We start from the raw sequence: 20,376 nt of genomic DNA on the forward strand, positions 1-20,376 counted from the left end.
CAGGCTAGCAATACCAGTAAGAGCTGATGATGAAATCCTGAAAGGCCAGCAGCCTGGAAATTCCAGGAGGAGTTAACGTTGTAGACTTGAGGCAGAATTTCCTCTCTGGAACCCACAGTGCTTTGCTCTTAAGATCTCCAGCTGATGGCTGAGGCCCACTCACGTAATTGAGGGTCGTCTCTTTTACTTAGAGTCAACTGATTGTTGATGCTGATCTAATGTACAAACTGCCTCCATAGCAACATCTAGGCCAGTGTTGACCATCACATGAACCCAAGAAAAGAGTCAAGTGTGTAAGCTTTAGGTAAAGTACGTGTATATGAACAATAAAACCTTGCTAATTTTGATTATCCAGTCTGGACCTATCTGGTTCAGTCTGAAACTGACCTGTGAGTTTTCCATGAGGGTTGATTTTGGAAGCATAAAGGGAATTTTCAGGCGGTGCATTTAAATTACTTAGCAGGAAGCAAAAATTAAGGGCTTTGTGGAATCTATTATTGCTTATATGCAAACTTTACTGACAAAAATGGATCCTCAATTACTTAAAATAGATCTAATAACACCCTTTAAAGCATTTTATTGGCTTCTGGTACTGACTTCAGTGACTACTTCTTCTTGAAAGAAATATATATTTATTTAAAGCTTCCCTAAGTTCAACCTTCACTAATTTAATTCAGTGAAATTTACTAATTCATAAAATTAGGTTCACTTTTACACATAGAGTAATTTTAATCACAACTATATTATATATACATGTAAAATAAATCCTTAATCTATTGCTAATGTTATATGTTTGTTTTTCATTATTACTTTTAAAAAATTCATACTTGTTATAAAAAACTAGAAGAAAGAAAAAATTAAATTTCTTACAATCCCAACTACACAAAAACATTCAAGATTTTACTATCTTTTCTTATAGTCTTCTTTCTATGCATGTTTTTTCATAGTTTTAATCATAAGATAATTTTTGTACTTTGCTTTACATTTAAAATTATAGCAAAAATTTTAATGGCTGTATAATATTACATTGTATATACATATTCTAATTTTTATAACTATTTCCCTGTTATTGGACATTTAGGTTTTGTCCTATTTTTCAGATTTTTTCATATTTGTGTAAACAACTTTTTTACTTCCATATTTCAAGTTACTTCCACATAAGTTTTTTCACTTCCATATTTCAATATAACTTCCATATTTCAAATTAGGTCCTCAGGATAAAATCCCATGAATAGAATTATTTTGTTAGGCTCTTCATCTGTATTACCAAACTCTTGTCCAAGTTGTAATGAGTTTTATCCCTACTAGCCATGGAGGTTGCCAGTCTGTTCTCAAATCAGGATTTTCCTGGTCTGGATCCTCTTCAGTTGAGATTCTTAGGGCTGGCTCTAGACAATCTGGAGAAGTCAGAGAAGGATGTCTGATGTAGCACCACTTGCTTTTCACTACTGTTCATACAACCACCTCTATCTTGCCTGCTTCCTTCCCCTTCAGGCATGTAACACCCTGGCCTTCTACATCCTAACCCTTACTGGACCTGCACACTCCAATAAGGAGTTAAATGCTTGAACCATGCTTAGGAAGGAATTGCTAAAAGGTTTTGTTTTCCTAGAGAAGATTTGCAGCCGCTGATGGAAGGCCTTGGGTTAGCCAGGGACTTCCTGGGTCCCTTGAATCTCACCAGATGGATGGCTACTGGCTGTTTTGGAAGAATTGTTTTAATTTTAATGACTATTGTTTATTTTTCCTGAATGTAAAAATAATATACATTCCTTAATAATCTGAAAAACATTATCTCCAAAAGAATAAAGAAATAACCAAAATTGCCCCCAAGATTGCATCTCCCAGGTCAATGCATTTACTTGGAAGATTCTGAAGACCCCTTTCCCTTATGGTGAACTCCTGTAGAATCAGCAGCCAACGAGATAAGCTTGGCGCTGCAGATTCTTCTCCTATCAGCTCCCAGAAAGTTGTACTCAATGAAGTGACCAGAATTGGAACCAGAAAGAGAGTTTTATCTCCTGTAAAAAACTCAGAGGGCTTTTGGCAGTTAAGAGATAGCACACTTCCTGTCTGTGTTTGGAACCCAGTGTTATTTCCTGGAATTCAACACCCTTCCTCTCTCTGCCGAGGAAGGAGACAGTTTAGAAACCCAGATTCCCCAGAAAGGGAACTCAGTTATTGTCATAAAATTCTTTTTAATGCTTTCCTTGAATATAATTATCAGCAACTTTACCTTTTCCTTCTGGTTTGTCAAACTCCTGACTAGACTTTTGACTCAGGTCATGTTTCTGTAATTTTCTTATGTAACTTAGTTTTCCTTGAACTTGCACAACTTTCAAACTAATATGTCCTTGGCAGGCAGTGAGGTGCAATAGTCAAGAACATGAGCCTCAGGACAACACAGGTATGAGTATTGCCATGTCGAAAAGGAACTTCTGCCCATGGCTGGTGGATAGGAAAGGTGCAACTTCCCTGGAAGGTAAAGTTTTAGATGCCTCAGGGGCACAGACTCTCCTTCTCAAGCTGTCTGCATTCCAGAACCAAAGACCAGATTACCTGCGGAGAGACTAGGAAGAATTCAGGAAAGGAGGCCGACTCTGGAGTAAACACAGAGTGGGTGCAATTCTCAGCCAAGTTAATTACTACTTGGGCAATGACATCAGCCCTCTGAGCATATTTCCTTGTTTGTAAAATGAAGATGATGACAATATAATTAACCATACCTGATGGGGTAGTTGTAACAACTAGAAATAACATTTGTAAAGGGCATAGCATGAGGAGGCACTGAAAATCCATGGATGTTACTGGGAGAAGGAGGAAAAGAAGGGCAGAAAACAAGGTGCCACAGTCCTTATTCTCAGCTCTTTCTTTTCCAATGTTGGGGACAATTCAGCTTCTGAAGGCCGGTTAGTTAGTTGTGCCCTTGTGAAGCCCCCTGGAGAACAAACAGCATCTGGGTTAAGTGGGCACATTTTCATTTTCAAGGATGCCAAATAGAACAATTTCTGGATAGGTTACCAGTCAGGAAAGACTATGGAGTGAGCTAAACAAGAAATACAACTACAATACCATTTTTTGAGCACTCACTGTGTACCAGACATTGTTCTTGGCACCAAAGACAGCTCCAGACAAAACAGATGAGGCCCCTGCCCTCGTGGCACTTACATTCCAGTGGAGGTGTGACAACCACAGAGAAATCAGGATGAAGGCCGTGAGGTGCTACCTGAGTGAGATGACCAGGAAGGTAAACCGGAGAGCTCACACAGTTGGTTTCGGATTTGAATCTGCTATTTTCATACTGAAGATTTTCTAGCCTCCAGTCTTTCAAAGATTAAGGACTTCAGAAGCATTTTTCCTCTGAGGAGGAAGAGTGGAGAGGTAAAGTCAGAGTCCCACCACCAGTTGAAATCCTGGCTCCACCACTCACTGGGGCCTGTTTTCTCAGTTGAAATAGTAGCAATTGGGCTGGAAGATGGTGGCTCATCAAAGTCCTCTCTAGTTCCAACACTCTGTATTCCAGCTGCTCAGTTTAGCATTAACCATAATATCAATTTGCTGTCATTATAGAATTAACACTTTTTTCTTTTGTTTTTTATTTTCCCTCTTACTGAAAGCCATGTTCATCTCTATGTATTATGGAGTCAAGTTTTACTCTCCTGGAAGTGAAAGGTCACAATTTGACACAATGTAGATAAGCAAAACTTGTGTGTGTCTATAAAATTAAATAGTAATGCAAAATATCTCTCATTATGAGCTAGGATAGTTCCCAGATTTAAAAACATATAGTTTTTAATTCATAATTCTTTTTTTTTTTTTTTACATGGGTAGGCACCAGGAATCGAACCCGGGTCTCTAGCACATAATTCTTTTAAGAAACACAGAAAAGTAAAATAAATCTTCTCTTTTATATAAAAGTGCCTTCGAGAAAATAGAATTTTATATAAATGGCTTCAGGGGGTGATATAACAATATTACATGTCCCTATAAATTTTGAAGTTCCCCAAGTGAGCTATGAACAAAGGTTCTAAGTCTTTGCAAATTCTGTTCCATCTCCCTGGAATACCCACTTTTTTCTCCCCACACTCTAACCCATTTGTACTCAATGCACCTGAATAATTTCTAATCTCCTTCTTAGTTGCAACTGAGTAACTAAAGAGAAGGTAACCCTCCCCTAGGCTACCTTAGCAACCTGAGTTTTAACACCCTATTTAAATAAATTTATTTTTTTATCTTGACCTTAGGAACACAAAATCAGTTGGAAAAAAAATTGGTTTTTAGCACACTATCATCATTGGTCTATGCTTGACCCTGTTTTATAGCTAGTAGTTTCTTTTATCTATATATTTATTTATAACAGCACTGCCCGATGGAAATGTAATGCAAACCACACAGGTAGCTTTGAATTTCTAGTAATCCCATTTTAAAAAGTAATAAGTGAGATCATGATAAATAAAATAGTTTTTAAAAAAATAAGTCACTGGTGAAATTAATTGTTTTGGCCAGCACCAGAGCCAATGTTCTATTTTTCAATTGATTTTATTTACACACAGTCCATTTCCACTAAACATGGGTTCCAATTTCCTTTTTTTTCTTACATGGGCAGGCACCGGGAATCGAACCCAGGTCCTTGGGCTTGGCAGGCAAGCATTCTTACCTGCTGAGCCACCGTGGCCCACCCATGGGTTCCAATTTTAATAATGTACCTTATTCAACCAATACATCTAAAATGTCAACACTTTCAACTTGTAGCCCAATATAAAAAATTATTAGTAAGATACTTTACATTCTTTTTTCCATACTAAGCTTTCAAATCTGTATGTGTTTTAAATCTAGAGCATATCTCAATTAGATATATCCACATTTCAAGTGGTCAGTAATCACATGTGGCCATTGGCTACCATTTTGAACAGCACAGATTAATAACATAACCAACCACCATGCAAAATATGAACTAAAATATTACCAGTAGTTTATACCTACCTATGGACTCTTCCCTCATCACACCACTTGTCTGCTTGGCTGCCTCCTCTACTAAATTTTGAGTTCCTGAAAGACAGAGCATGCATGCTATAGTTGTCTGGGTCTTATTGTCTTCTCAAAGTTTGGTCCCCAGGATGCAGGCAATCCATGAGACCTTTTAGGTCAAAGCTATATTTATAATAATATTAAGGCATTGTTTGCCTTTTTTAACTGCATTGACATCTGCATAAAAGCCACGGTGGATAAAACTTCTAGTGCCTTAGCACAAATCATGGCAGTACCACCAAACTATACTAATAGCCCTTCTAATCTTCAATGCTATTCATTCCCGGTTTAAAAAATAATAATGATAATGCAAACCTTACTTAAGGATATCCTTGATAAAGTTGTAAACATTGTTAATTTTATTAAATCATGGCCTTTGAATATTTGTTTTAATATTCTGTGTGATAAATGGGAAGCATTCACAAAGAACTCTAGCTGCCTACTGAAGTACAATGGTTGTCCAGGAAAAGCAGTTGTGCAATTCTTTGATTTGTGAGATAAACTAGGCACTTTTTTCATGTAAGACCATTTTTACTTGAAATAACTGACAGACAAACAATGGGTATTCAAACTTGGTTATTCAGTGGACAGTTTCTCAAAAAAACAAACAAGGTGTACCTGTCACCTTACAGAAGACAGCTGACAATATTTGTTGCCAATGATAGAAGTTTGAGCTTTCAAGTGAAAACTCAAGTTTTGGAAAGTCTCTATCCATCAATATGAATTTCACAGCTTCCCAATACCTAAAGACGTTTCTATGAGATTAGTGGTGATATTAACAAATGTGATTTTCAGGGGGTTATCATATAAAGAAGTGGAAGCATTTGGAAGACATGGAACCAAAATTTTCCAAAATCAGCAACGTATGATGCTACAAAATAATGCATGCGTGAAAGATACATTCAAAGTGCAAGATACGCCATTAGATTTTAATGTAATAGAGAACAAATGTTTATTGATTTGGTTTCAGAGTCTAAATTTCAACCAATATTTAAGAAATTACTATTTATTGGGTTTAGTATAGTAACAAAGAAGATCATCCACAGAGTTATCTGGAAAGATTACTAAAATATCCCATCTTTTCCAACTACATATGTATATGTTTTTTTCTTTGTTTATTTCAACAACAACAAAAAACAGTGTAACAGATTGAATGCAGAAGGAGATACAACAATCCAGCTGTCTTCTATTAAGTCAGACATTAAAAGTTTTGCAAAAATGTAAAGCAATGACACTCTATTCACTAATTTTTGGAGGGTTTAGAAAATATAGTCATTTTTCATAAAATAACATTCATGTTACTATGTAATAGGTTTATTATTATTATTAAACAAATTAATAAATAAATCTACTTTAAACATTTCTCAGCTTTAATTTATAAAATTTATAGATATAATCCACATAAACAAAAGCTCCTTGGGGTTCCTCAACAATTTTTAAGTGTGTAAAGTATTCACCAGACAAAAAAGTTTAAAAACCATTAGCCTAGCACATTTCCTAATATATAATGAGCTTTCAAAGTGTATTTACTACCGGGGATGCGAGGGTGGTTCAGTGGTAGAATTCTCACCTGCCATGCCGGAGACCCGGTTTCAATTCCTGGCCCATGCACCTCCCAAAACAAAAAACAAACAAGCAAACAAACAAACAAACAAAAATTTAACAAACGGCGCTGCAATAAGGGGGTACTTACACGAAAAAAGAATGAAATGTGACCCCTGCCATACAGCATACCAAAAAAAAAATGTATTTACTACCATCTTCACCAAGAGAGCAGTTAACATCATCAGTAAAGAAACAAACCAATATCATGTATGTATATATGCGATATAATGCACCGAGAAAGATACAACATCATCTCTGTGGATTTCCTAATGAAAACGAAAATCCCGAATCTCATCATGAAGAAACATCAGACAAACCCAAACTGAAGGACATTCTACCAAACATTTGGCCTGTACTTTTCAAAAATGTCAATGTCGAGAAAGACAAATAAAAACACAGAAAGAGTTTCAGTTTAAAGAAAACTAAGTAGACATGACAACTGAATGCCACATGTCTTCTTGGATTTTCTTTTGCTATAAAAAATATTAATGCCAGTTGGCAAAATCTGAATAAGGTCCATGGATAAGAAAAGAATATTGTTATTGTTCTAGTTTGCTAGCTGCCAGAATGCAAAAAATAAGAAACAGAATGGCTTTTAAAAGGGGGAATTTAATTAGTTGCCAGTTTACAGTTCTAAGGCTGAGAAAATGTCCCAATTAAAACAAGTCTATAAAAATGTCCAATCAAAGGTATACATCCAAGGAAAGATACCTTGATTCAAGAAGGCCGATGATGTTCAGGGTTTCTCTCTCATTCTGGAAAGGCCATACATGGTGAACACAGTCACAGTTTCTCTCTTGGCTGGAAGGGTACCTGGCGAGGATGGCATCATTTGCTAGCTTTCTCTCCTGGCTTCCTGTTTCATGAAGCTCCCCAGAAGGCATTTTCCTTCTTCATCTCCAAAGGTCACTGGCTGGTGGACTCTGCTTCTCATGGCTATGTCATTCTGCTCTGCTCTCTCTGAATCTCTCATTCTCCAAAATGTTTCCTCTTTTATAGGACTCCAAAAACTTATCAAGACCCACCCAAATGGGTGGAGACATGTCATCACCTAATCCAGCTTAACAAGCACTCTTGATTAAATCACATATCCAGGGAGATGATCTGATTACAGTTTCAAACATATAATATTGAATAGAGATTATTCTGCCTTTATGAAATGGGATTTAGATTAAAACATGGCTTTTCTAGGGGACATACATCCTTTTAAACCAGCACTGTTATCAATGATAGTTTCCTGATTTTAAAAACTGTACAGCAGTTATGTAAGGTTGTATAAGAGAAATGTCCTTGTTTTCAAGACATATACATTGAATGGGGTGAAAGGGCATTATTCTTGAATCAGCTCAGAAAACAAACAATACAAAGGTAGAAGAATAGAAGAATGGAGCAATTTGAATCTGGGAGAAGGGTATTCAAGAATTTTTTGTATTAATCTTGCATGTTTTCTGTGAGATATTATGTCCAAAAAATACAAATGCTGATAAATTAAATACGTAAGCGAACCTTTTTCTAGGTACTCCACTTTCTTGGGCTTCTGAATTTAGGCCAAAGTATTAGAAGGATCAAATGGATAAAAAAAATTATAACTCTTAATGGTTATAATTACATCCTTTATTGCAGTAACAATATGGGCTAAAATTGCCTCCAGAGTTCATCTCCCTTTGTGGTTTTTCCTCTCATCCAAGCTAAAAAAGCCTTAAGCCCCATCAGACTGGGATTTTCATTACATGAAGAACCAAACTCCAAATTATTGTGTTTTGACTTTGATGTGGAGGAAAGAGGATCATTTGCCAGCTTCTAACACTGAACAAGAAGAGAAAAGAGTAATTATAAAATTACTCTTGGAAGGAGTCAGAGAGGCGCTTGAGTCAATTCTTAGCTCTTTAGTCACAGGAGTTTGGGCAGTCCACGGGGAATGTCGACATAAGGCACCTCTCAATCCGAGTAGGCTCTTGATAACTAGTTCAAGGAAGAGGCGCTATATCAGGGATTCCTCATTCCAATTCTCTGGTCTTAATGTGCCTCGCCTGTGGCTTAGCTGCTGGGAGAGCAGAAAAGGGCACCTGGACCTTCCGGGGTTGGCTGAAAATGTGTGTGTGTTTAGGATCTAGCCCTACGCAGAATTGGAAGCAGATCAGGAGAGTGAGCAAGTGACTTGGGCTTTTTAAAAACACACACCCTCTGTCTTTACTCAGCACTTCAGTTCTGCAAAGGTCACTTCCCCAGCCTCCCTCTAGTGGTCCTGAGAAAGATCCCTGTGGTCAGAGGAGCCACTGTGCCTCTGACTGTGGCTTCCCTGTGAAGGAAAGGGTTCTGAGATTGGTTTTGTTGGTTTGTTTAAGAGCAAGAACCTTATAACTCCGTTAATCTAACCTGGATTAAAGACATTAAAATCTAGAGAGGTCAGAGAAAACTCCTCAGGTTACAGAGCAAATAAAGGGCTAAACTAGGATAGGAATGTCAGTCAACTGACCCCATCCCAGGCTGCTCCCAGGGCACCTTGAGGATGGATCCGTGGGCTTCCCCAAAATACTGAGAATTCCCAAAGCCATATGTAGATTGAAATACAAGGCCCTTTTCTTGCACCACCTGCAGAGCTTTTCCTGCCCTGCCCCACCAATTTCCTACCACTCTGCCCACCTCTTCCCTAGCTCTCTGAGCCCCAGCCACTCTGCTCTATTTTCAATATACAGGATGCATCACTATATGGGATTAGATTGTGCATCTACAGACCTGTGTGACTGTCTCTGCATGAGAGAATGTAAGCTCCATGAAGGTTGTTTTCTTTCTTGCTATCTCCCCAGAACTGGCGGATGGAAAGTGACTGCATTAGTTTCCTATGGTTGCTGTTAACAAGTGACCACAAATTTGGTGGCTTAAAACAACAGAATTTTATCTTTCACAGTTCAGGAAGCCAGAAGTCTGAAATCAATTTCACTGTATCAAAATCAAGGTATCAGAAAAGCCATACTCCTTCCAGGGGCACGGCGGGGATCCATCCCTTAACTCTTCCACCTTCAGTAGGTGCCAGAATTTCTTAACTTCTTTAAGGCCAGAGTCTTCAAATCTCTGCTCTGTCTTCAAATAGCCTTCTCTGTGTGTGTGGAAGGGTGAAATCCTTCTGCCTCTCATTTATAAGGATGCTTGTGATGGCAGTCGGGGCCCACCCAGATAATCCAGGATAATCTCCCCAATTGAAGATTCTAAGCTTAATCACATCTGCAAAGAACCTTTTTAGAAATAAGGTGACATTTACATGTCCAGGAATTAGGACCTGATACATGTGGAGTCCATTTGAGCCTATGACAGTCACCAATAAATAATGGTGAGTGAATGAGTTTTCCCATATACCCAATTGATTTCAAGTTACATAAAAACCTGTTTTGGATTACACTGACTATAAGGTATGGAGAAATGTACTGGCAAACATTTGTAAACCATCAGCTTCCTACCCATAGTAGTTCTTTTCAAAAACTTTTATGTTACCAGCAATGAGCAATCTGGAAAGGAAATCAAGAAAATAATTTCATTGACAATAGCAACAAAAAGAAAAAATATCTGGGAATAAATTTAACCAAGAGTGTAGAGAACTTTACATGGAAAACTAGGCAGCATAACTGAAAGAAATTAAAGAAGACTGTCATGGTCAGGTTCATGTGTCAACTTGGCCAAGTGGTGGTACCTGTTTGTCTGGTTGGGCAAGTGCTGGCCTGTCTGTTGCCATGAAGACATTTCATAGAATTAAATCATGATCACGTCTGCTACATCCACAGCTGATTCCATCTGTAGTCAGCCAAAGTGGAGTGTCTTCTGCAATGAGTGATGCTCAGTCCAATCACTGAAAGCATTTTAAGGAGGATTAAGAAGAGACAGGCTCTCTTCCTGTTTCTGCTGGTGAGCCTCTCCTGTGGAGTCCATCTCGACCCTCCATCAGAATCGTCAGCTTCACAGCCTGCCCTGTGGATTTTGGACTCTGCGTTCCCATGGTCACGTGAGACACTTTTATAAATTTTATATTTGTGAGTGTTCTCTGTTGATTCTGTTTCTCTAGAGAACCCTAACTAATACAAAGACCTAAATAAATGGAGAGTTTCCAACCCATGATTGTGGGTTGGAAGACTTCATATCATTAAGATATCAACACTATGCTAAGCAATTTTTAGATTCAATACAATTCTAATTAAAATTCTACCACATTTATTTACAGAAATGGAAAGGTTAATCATCAAATTTGAGGAGCTCTAGAGAGTCAAAATTATCTTGAAAAAGAACAAAGTTGGAGGACTCACACTTTCTGATTTCAAAACTTATTACAAAGCTACAGTAATCAAAATAATGTGGTACTGGCACAAGGACATACATATGGACCAATAGAACAGAATTGAGAGTTCAGAAATAAATCCACACATCTATGGCCAATTGATTTTTGACATATGCCACTACTACTCAATGGGAAAGAATAGTCTTCAACAAATAGTGCTGTGAAAATTGGATATCGACATGCAAAAGAATATATGGAAAAAGTAATTCAAAATTGATCAAAGAGCTAAATATGACAGCTAAAACCATAAAATCTCTGGAAGAAAATATAGGGAAATATCCTCAGGATCTTGTATTAGGAAATGGGTTCTTAGACTCTACAATAAAAGCATGCACAATTTAAAAAGGAGATAAATTGGAGTTCATCAAAATTTAAAACTTTTGTACATCAAGGGACATTATCAAGACAGTGAAAAGACAACCTAAGAGTGGGAGAAAATATTTGGAAACCTAATATTTGATAAGGGTTTATGATCCAGAATATATAAAGAATTCCTATTACTCAACCACAAAAAGACAACCCAATTGGAGAATGGGCAAAGAAGATAAACAAATTGCCAATAAACCCCTGAAAAAATGCATACAATCATTAACCATTAGGAAAATGCAGAACAAAACTACAATGAAATACTACCTCATACCCACTAGGATGACTGCTATTGGAGAAATGGATATAGCAAGTTCTGGGAAAGATGTGGAGAAATAAGAACCTTTGTACATTTTTGGTAGGAATGTAAAATAGTCACTGTCAAAAATATTTGGCAGTTCCTCAAAAAGTTAAACATAAAACTACCACAGGATCCAGCAATCCAACTTCTAGATATATAACCAGAAGAATTGAAAGCAGTGACTCAAATAGATACTGCACATCAATATTCACAGCAGCATTATTCACAATAGCCAAAAAGTGAAGCAACCCAAGTGCCTGTCAACAGATGAATGGATAAATAAATTGTGGCATATACTTACTATGGAATATTATTCTGCCATGAAAGGGAATGAAGTTCTGATACATGCTACAACATGGATGGATCTTAGTGACATCAGGTTGGGGGAAATAAATCAGACACAAAAGGAGAGATATTGTATGGTTCTATGTATATGAAACAACTAGAATATGCAAAGTTCATAGAGACAGAAAGCAAAGTATAGGTTACCAGATACGGAGGACAGGGGAAATGGGGAGTTAATGAATAAGGGGTATGTGGCTTTTGTTTGGGATAATGGAAATGTTTTGGTAATGTATAGAGATGATGGAAGCATAGTATTGTGAGTGTAATTCATCCATCCACTAACATATTTGCTTGCGAATGGTTGAGATGGGAAAGGTTTCGGTTGTATTTATCTTACCATAACTAGAAGAGAGAGAGAAACTAAAGAGACAATGACAATTAAGTGGAGTACATGATCCTAAACCGGATCTAATAATTGAAGAGAACTTTTCAAAAAGTACATTATTGGGGCAACTGAAAAAAATTGAAATATAGACTTATTTGCTTTTTATCAATGTTAAATTCCTTGAACTTGGTAATTATACTTAATGTGGTTACATTAATATCCTTGTTCTTAGGAAAGATTCATGAAGTATTAAGTCTCCAAAGAGCATGATGCATGCATCTATCTTAAGTGTTTTGGGCTTTCCAGAGAAAAAGAACCAACAGGATATACATATGTGAATATCATAAGACTTATCATAGGAATTGGCTCATGCAACCATAGTAATTAGCAAATCCAAATTCTGTAGGGCAGGCCACAAGTTGGGAATTTCAATGAATTCCTCAGGAGAAGCTGGCTGGCTGAAATAAAGATAGAGATTGTTCTTTCTGACTGCTGAAATCATGAGTTCTCCCTTTAAGGCCTTCAACTGATTGGATGACTGATTCTCGTATTGCTAAAGACAGTCTCCTTTGTCAAGTGTAGGTATAATCAGCCATAGAAGCAATCAAATGACTAGTGATATAAAAACAAAATACCCTTATAGTAATAGTCAGGCCAGTGCTTGCTTGACCAAACTACTGTAACCATAGCCTAGCCCAGATGACATATGAAATCAGTCATCACAACAGGTCCATCTTAAACTCAATATGTTATAAAGCACTACAGAGTTAAACCAAAGTTTTTAATAACATTCTAAAATGTTACCAATAAGGATATACTCGATGGGGGAAAAAAATCTGTCATCTGATGAATTTGGAAAATCCTGGGCTAAACTAATTTAGACTCTTTTCTTTACTGCAAAATTTGAATATGTTAATGTGAACTGTGACTCTCCAAGAGGAAACTTCATTTTGTATTTTTTCCCAAATTTATTTTACTATATAATCCTTTAGATTTTTACTTTTCTTACTACCACTGTCAGGATTAATGTTCAAAGGAATAAATCTGGGGCAATGTTCTTCCATAATCCTGATTTATAGCTCCAGTATACCCAAAGACCACAGACACTGAAAATTACTTTTCAAAGCATTTTTTGAGCTCTTCCCAGGTTACTTCCACTGGCCCTCAACAGGTTAGGAGAGTGGGTTCAGAAGACCAAATGAAATATGCTATAAACTAAATATTTGGATAAATGATGGGATGCAGAGGAGGATTGGGGTGCAAAGAGGAAAAAATATAATTAATTGAGCTCCAGAGTATCCTGAAAATTCTCCTCTGGTTGCAATCAGTTGAAACAACCAGAGTGGCTTGCTTGAACAAAATGATTATTTACTGTGAAGACACAGATCTTTCTCATGGATAGAAGGGTGATGATTCTGGGCCTCAAGAACAAATTGAAAACATCAGGACCCCCCCTCTCCTCAATGCCCCAGGAGCCCCCTTCATTCCTATCTCCCTTTATTTATTCAGTGGCCAATACTTCAGTGTTTCATATCGCTGTCCAGTCCTCTGCAACCGACTTAACTCTAAGCTCCTCAGTTTATTTCATTTCCTAGGACTGCCATGACAGTCCTAGGACAACAATGAACTTGTTGTCTTAAAACAATATAAACCTATTCTCTCACAGTTCTAGAAAGCAGAAGTCCAAAATCAAAGTGTCAATGGCATCATATTCCCTCTGAAGGCTCTAGGGGAGAATGCTTCCTTTGCCTTTTCCAGCTTCTGGCGGTCCCAGGCATTCCTTGGTTTGCGACAGCATTACTCCAATCTGTCAACCTCCATCTTCCCAAGGCTTTCTCTGTGCATTTTTCTACATCTTCTCGTCTTCTGATAAGGATGCCACTCATTGGAGTTTGGGCACACCCTAACTCCAGGATCACTTCATCGTGAGATCCTTAACTAATTACATCTATAAAGACCCTACTTCCAACTAATGTCACATCCTGAGGTTCTAGAGGAACATGACTTTGGGTTAGAGAAGTTATTAGTCAACCTACTACCCTCAGGAAAGAATTTTGATCAGGCTACTAGTCACTTATGAGGTCATGGATGGACCATATGATGCCATTCATATTTCTGCCATGTGGGTGTCAGTGTACAATACAGAGTGTCTCATAAATTAGGGATTATCCAGTAGACGTCTGTTCAAATCCAAGGATATGCTCTGTGGTTGGCTGCTAAAGACTTCCTTGCTTCTATGTAAATTAAGAGAAATAAATTTTTTGATGATACAAGAACATTCAGTTCCTCAGAGTCAGGGTCGAGAACACCAACTCTCCTTTAGTCACCTGTAGATAGCTAATACAGAAGGGATATGGCTGGCTGTGCTGCCCATTTATGAAAATTATTTTACCCAAGAAACACAAGAGAAGTTTGCATTTTTCGAAATGATTTGTTTCTTCCCTTTAAAAGTTGAGTCCATGAAAGGAAATGGGTTTACTTATCAGTAGTAAGGGCAGGGGTATGGGCATGGTTCTTTGAGGTTTGACTGTGCTGGATTTCAATGGTCTTTGGCCGTTACATTCTCCATATTTAATGCCTTTGTTTTGAAAATGGATTGACTTCAGAAGTATGTTTCTCTTGCTTTGGAGATTTTGCAGACTGGCCCAAATGGGTTTTTATTTTCCATTTTAATTTATACAGTATAAATATGATGTTGGACTTCTTTGGAATTAACAATTTCACTGTGCAGATGTTTCTTGAAAGGCTTTTCAATTCATAGTGTTAGTTTAAAATTTTTTTATTAGCCTGGCTGCCTTCCAGGAAAAAAAAGTACTATTCCATTTTTGCATAGAACTGTAAGAATTTTCTTTCTTTCCCTGTTCTTTCCCCACCCCCAGCCACAGGATTATTAAGATGAAAGATGTCATAGTGACATCTTGTGGCCAACCACCAGAGACACAGCAAAAAGGTGGTCATGTGGGACAGCACAAGGGACCTAGTCGATTTCCCCACAAGCAGTATTCGATTTACTTTTTAATTACTGTTTGGTTCAAATCACTCCAGATTTCCGGGTTGTTTTGCTTTATGGAAAAAACTCAACTTTACCCCTGTAGAAAGGATAAATTGTTGTACTCTGGAAAGGAAAGGAAGGACATAACTCTTGTTTTGGGGCTTTTTTGTTAGGCTCCTCATGAAAGTGTAACACAAGTTGTTCAGTAATTACTGAAAAATATTCAAAACCTTTCCTAAAAAGAGTGACAGTAAGTATGGACCCTAAATGTGGTTAGTCATTATTTTAATTCTGAGCTTCTAGAAATCAAATGATGATTTTGGTTTGTTTATTTTGTTTGCTTAGTGTTTTAGTGAAAGTGTATAAATAACAACCCTCCAATCTTTATCCCATCTTCTATCGGGTGACAATGGAGACAAAATATTTTTGCTTCATTCTTGGCTTTTAAAAGAAATATGTTAAAAATATTTTTCAACAAAAAAATTAGTCCTACCAAAAATGTTGCATAACAGAAAATGATGCAATGTTAAACAAGGCACCAAATTATATGTAAGATACGATCCTATAAAGATATTGATATGAATGCACACACACACAGATATAGAGAGCTATACGATTATAGACGGAAATGTCAAGTTCTCTATTCAAGTGGATGAGGGTGGAGATAGAAAAAAGTCAAGCAGGAAATTGCATCCTAATAAGCATTTTCTGTTTCATGGCATTATACCTAATATTTATTTTCTTATGTTTTCCTCTATTTTCTAAAATTATCATATATTAAAATCATAATCAGGAAAATTCTAAGCATTTTTTTAAGGATCAAGCTTTCTATATGATTATTTATATACTATCTCATTGTCAGGATAAAACAGAAACATGAGCAAAAACACAGCAAAAGGGAGATGCATAGCAATGCATGAGATGAAAGAAACTGAGTGAGTCACTGACCAGGAGAAGAATCATTTATGAAGAACTGAAATGCTTGATGGGGTCACTCTCTGTAGACGAGGTTTGCCAAAGCCTCTGGGAAATTGTGAAGTTTGTCCTTGGTGCAAAATGTGCATTAACTATTCACGCAAGGCTAATGCATGCCGGGTGCTGTATTAGAATTTTGACACGTATTAATTCTCATACTTACAATTCTACTAGTTACATACAAAGGTGAGAAAACTGAGAGTCTGAAAAATTAAGGCTCCAAATTACACACCTAGTAGATGGCAGAGCTGGGATATAAACTCACTTCCATCTGTCTCTAAAGCCCACGCTTTCTTCACTGCAGCTGCCTCTCACCACCCTATTTCAGTGTGTGAAATGCCCCTCGCACACCTTTTAGCGACTCAGATCTTCAGAAGCAAAAGACCGAGTTCCTGTAAGATCCATTGAGATACATCCCAGGGAAAAACACCTGCCAGGTGTTCCTCAAATGCCACTTTAATGGTAGGCACTTTTTTCTAGCTGTTCCCCCTGCAGGAACAGGAATAAGGTTTCTGCTCTACTCCCCAGAAAGGAGTAGTACCAGAGTAAACTCATTCATCCCCATAGGCAGGGTAGTGTTATATCTGATCAATAACATTTGTGAGTGTCTGACATCTATTGGCTCACACTAATCAAGAGACAGGATCACTGCATTATAAAGCTGTCCATCTCCTCTACGTTTATCAATACGTGTAATGCAATGCATATAAAATATTAACTTTTTAACTAAATAAGTTTATTTTAAAGTTTGAAAAATAAACATGCAACAGTGACCAAGAAAATTCTGAAAAAGAATAATCACCAGTTTATTTTCCAAACCAGAAATTAAAGCATCTTATAAAGCTACAGTGCTGTGGCGTCAATACGTGAGTAGACAAAGAGATCAATAATGCAAGAGACTGGAAAGTCCAGAAATAGACCCAAGGACACATGGAAGTTTATTATATGTTTAAAAAAATAGAATCTCAAATGATAGAGAAAAGATAGGTTATTTAATAAAAGCCTAAGATTAAGGACGTGTCTTGTGCCAGGGTACATAATCCAATCTACCATACCATGCTTGGTTGTTTGATCCCTTTGTTTCTCACCGCAGGCCTTCGCTATTTCCAGAGGCAGTTAGCGAGTTCCCTCCTCTGCGCCCCACAGCACTTTGCACACAGCGCATCTGTTTCCCTCAAAAGAAGATTGTCACAACAGTGCCCGAATCTCACCTCCCTGCAAGCTGCACATCTCTTTGCTGTTCCTCCCATCTATCAAGAAATGGAATCTATTTCCCACCATTTGATTTTTTTGTTGGGGGGGGGTGCATGGCCCAGGAATCGAACCTGGGTCTCCCGCATGGAAAGCGAGCATTTCACCACTGAACCACCCTTTCAGCCCCTCTACTCGCTTTTAAGCTGGACTTATGACTTAGAGGGGCACTGTATGATTTCCAGGGCTGGGTCTTAAGGCGCCCAGAAGCTTCCACTTTAGCTTTCTTGGGCTCCTGACACCACTGATCCATGAAGAAGCCCAAGACGAAGGAACTCATAACGAGAGACCCAGCCAGCCCAGCTGAGTCCAGCACCCCCAGATGAATGCAGTGACACGAGTGAGCCCAGGCAGAAGAAGCACCGGCCAACCCACAGAGCCTGAGAAATAATAAATTAGTGTTTTAAGCCACTAAATCTTGGAATGATTTATTACATGGTAATATATAAATGACCCACACTCTACGGTTGGTATTATAATTTTGGATTTATTTGTCAGTTTCTCCCATGAGCTTCTTGAGAGCAAGGATCATTTTGCATCATTCATGTGTATATCCCCAGAGCTTAATCCCTAAAAATCTCAATCTGTTCGGTAAAATTTTGAGCATACAACATGTACCAGAAAATATGCTAGGTTCAAGGAATATGGATATAAGATAATACAGGTAAAATTTTTACCATAGTGCCTAACATATCATGAGCGCTTAATAACAATTATTTACATGTTTTACTAATAAATAATTTTACTACTAAGAACCTGCTTTGTATATTGCCACTATAAGCTCCCTCTGGAAGGATATCCCATTCACATCAGAAATGAACGCACCCCACACCACTTCACCGAGGGACCAATGGTGCCAACAGGACCTGAAAGCAACTTTTCCAAGGAGAGACCATGTGAAATATTGCTGTTTTAGGACAATGTCAGGATGTCCTCAGCTGAGGGGGGTGTAAAAAATCAACTGATCTAAAGGGTCAAACCTGACTGCACGTTAGACTCTTGAGGAGAAGTCAAAACATGTCTGTCGCCAGAGCTCACCCCCCACTCCCACTCCAGACACTGTCTTAATTGGCCAGGGATGGAGTATAGGAATCAGGGCTTCTTCAACTCCACCTCCACCCACCATGTGTCTCCTTCAACTCCTTACTCCCAGTGGACCAGTAGGCACCCACTAAATAGGTATTACATGAAGCAACTTGAAGGTAAGGTAGGAGCCAATAAAACAATAGCAGATTTGAAAGACCTGGGCCAGGTGGCAGCTCAGTGCACGCAGTCATTTTGATCTCCTTCTCGGATGCTGGAGACGAAGGAAGCTGCATCCCTGTAACCCAGTCCAGAGCCCCACACAATGGAGAACTAAAAATAGCAGTCCTGGATCACATGAGGATTATGTAATAGAAGGTTCAGAGAACACGGCAGCCTTTATCATTCCGGCTTAAGTTGCACTGAAATGGAAACTCAGCTGATGCCCTATGTATTAGTTTCTCCAAAAGATTAAAGCCTCCTTGCATTTGTCCAGACCATCTATTGGCCGGTATCTGACGCAGGTGGCCAGTGTCCTTCCTGCTAAGGAATCCCTGCTGTCTTTCCAGATAACAAGTAAGCAATTTCAGGAGAAGAATTATTTTTACTTGCAAAGATAAGACCAGAATTTCCCTAGATCCAAGTGAAACAGGCAGTGCGTGTCAGCATTTCAGCTACTTAGGAGCACTGGGACACAGGGCAGAAGGGAGACAGCATATACACTTCCAGGATCACCACTGCCCCTTCCTCCCATGCAGATTTGCTGATATTCTGAAAATCTTCTGTGACCCCCAAATCTACTCTGTGCCTTTTAACTCCATTAGAAGAGGTTTGTCATCCTGTAAAAATGATAGGGCACCCACATTGCCTGGGAAAGAGCTCCCAGAGCTAATTCTGAACATTTTGTTGGCTCTCACTGGTTGGTAAAAGGGGACTTTGAACTCATTTCTTTCTGCAAGCATAGGGTATGCTGTGCCCAAGATTTCTACTCTTACTCTCCTTTTCTCCCTTGACACACTGCTAGCTTCCATTTCCCAGCTTCATTTGCAGTTAGGTATGGCCAAGTGACTGTGTTCTAGCCAATGGTATATGAGCCAGAAGTGAAATGTGCTATGCACAGAACTGGCCAAACACGTTTCTCCAATGTTTAATTGCCTCCTGGTTGGCTGGAAGGAGGAAACTCCTAGGACGACTTGGGATGCCATAGCCTGAAGAATCGTAGAACATCACAAGTGGGCCACCGAATCACTGCCTGAAGGAGAACCATTCTCCCATCCTTTTTACTGTCCTTTGCAGTCCAAAGAGCAGGAAATAAACTTCTATTTTGTTTGAGTCGTTATACATTTTAGGGTCTATTTCTTAGAGCAGTTAGCTTTCCCTATCTGGTTATAGATACAATTCACATGTCATCATAATTCAGTATCAAGGACAAGGATTCTAATTTGCTTTGGAAGGAAAGATCCCCCAGAATATCCTACCCAAAACTGAAATTGACATTTTTATCAATTTGATCATATATCAAGGAGATAACCAGCCTTTAAATGTCTTTTTTAACTTTTTAATGAGTAACATATATACAGTTCAATTAAAAAATCATCATCTACTCTTTCTACCTAAGTATTTTCTGAACTTTCATAGATTAGTATTTCCTTCAGTGAAATACAACTTATATCTTGTAGAAGTTATCAGTGATAATTCCCTCAAGGTGAAGACAGGGACAGAAAGGGGAAAAAAGGAAATAAAAATCAGATGAAACTGAAAAATAACTTGCAACTGAGAAATCAACAATGGTATAACAGAAAGGATTCCTGGGCAAGTAAGTAGGTAAAGGCAGACACTGT

General features: G+C 38.1%; 1 long non-coding RNA gene across 1 annotated transcript; it reads right to left on the bottom strand.

The window, feature by feature from the left end:
• Window positions 1–1,017: 1,017 nt before the first annotated feature.
• Window positions 1,018–18,864, bottom strand: LOC143653098 (uncharacterized). Its single transcript, XR_013161100.1, has 4 exons — window positions 18,756–18,864; window positions 4,984–5,049; window positions 3,169–3,360; window positions 1,018–1,397 (listed from the first exon to the last, which is right to left on the bottom strand). It is a non-coding gene; the product is annotated as an uncharacterized LOC143653098 (long non-coding RNA).
• Window positions 18,865–20,376: the final 1,512 nt, after the last annotated feature.

The sequence above is a fragment of the Tamandua tetradactyla genome, chromosome 13, assembly GCF_023851605.1.
Source record: "Tamandua tetradactyla isolate mTamTet1 chromosome 13, mTamTet1.pri, whole genome shotgun sequence".
NCBI classification, from domain to species: Eukaryota; Metazoa; Chordata; class Mammalia; order Pilosa; family Myrmecophagidae; genus Tamandua; species Tamandua tetradactyla.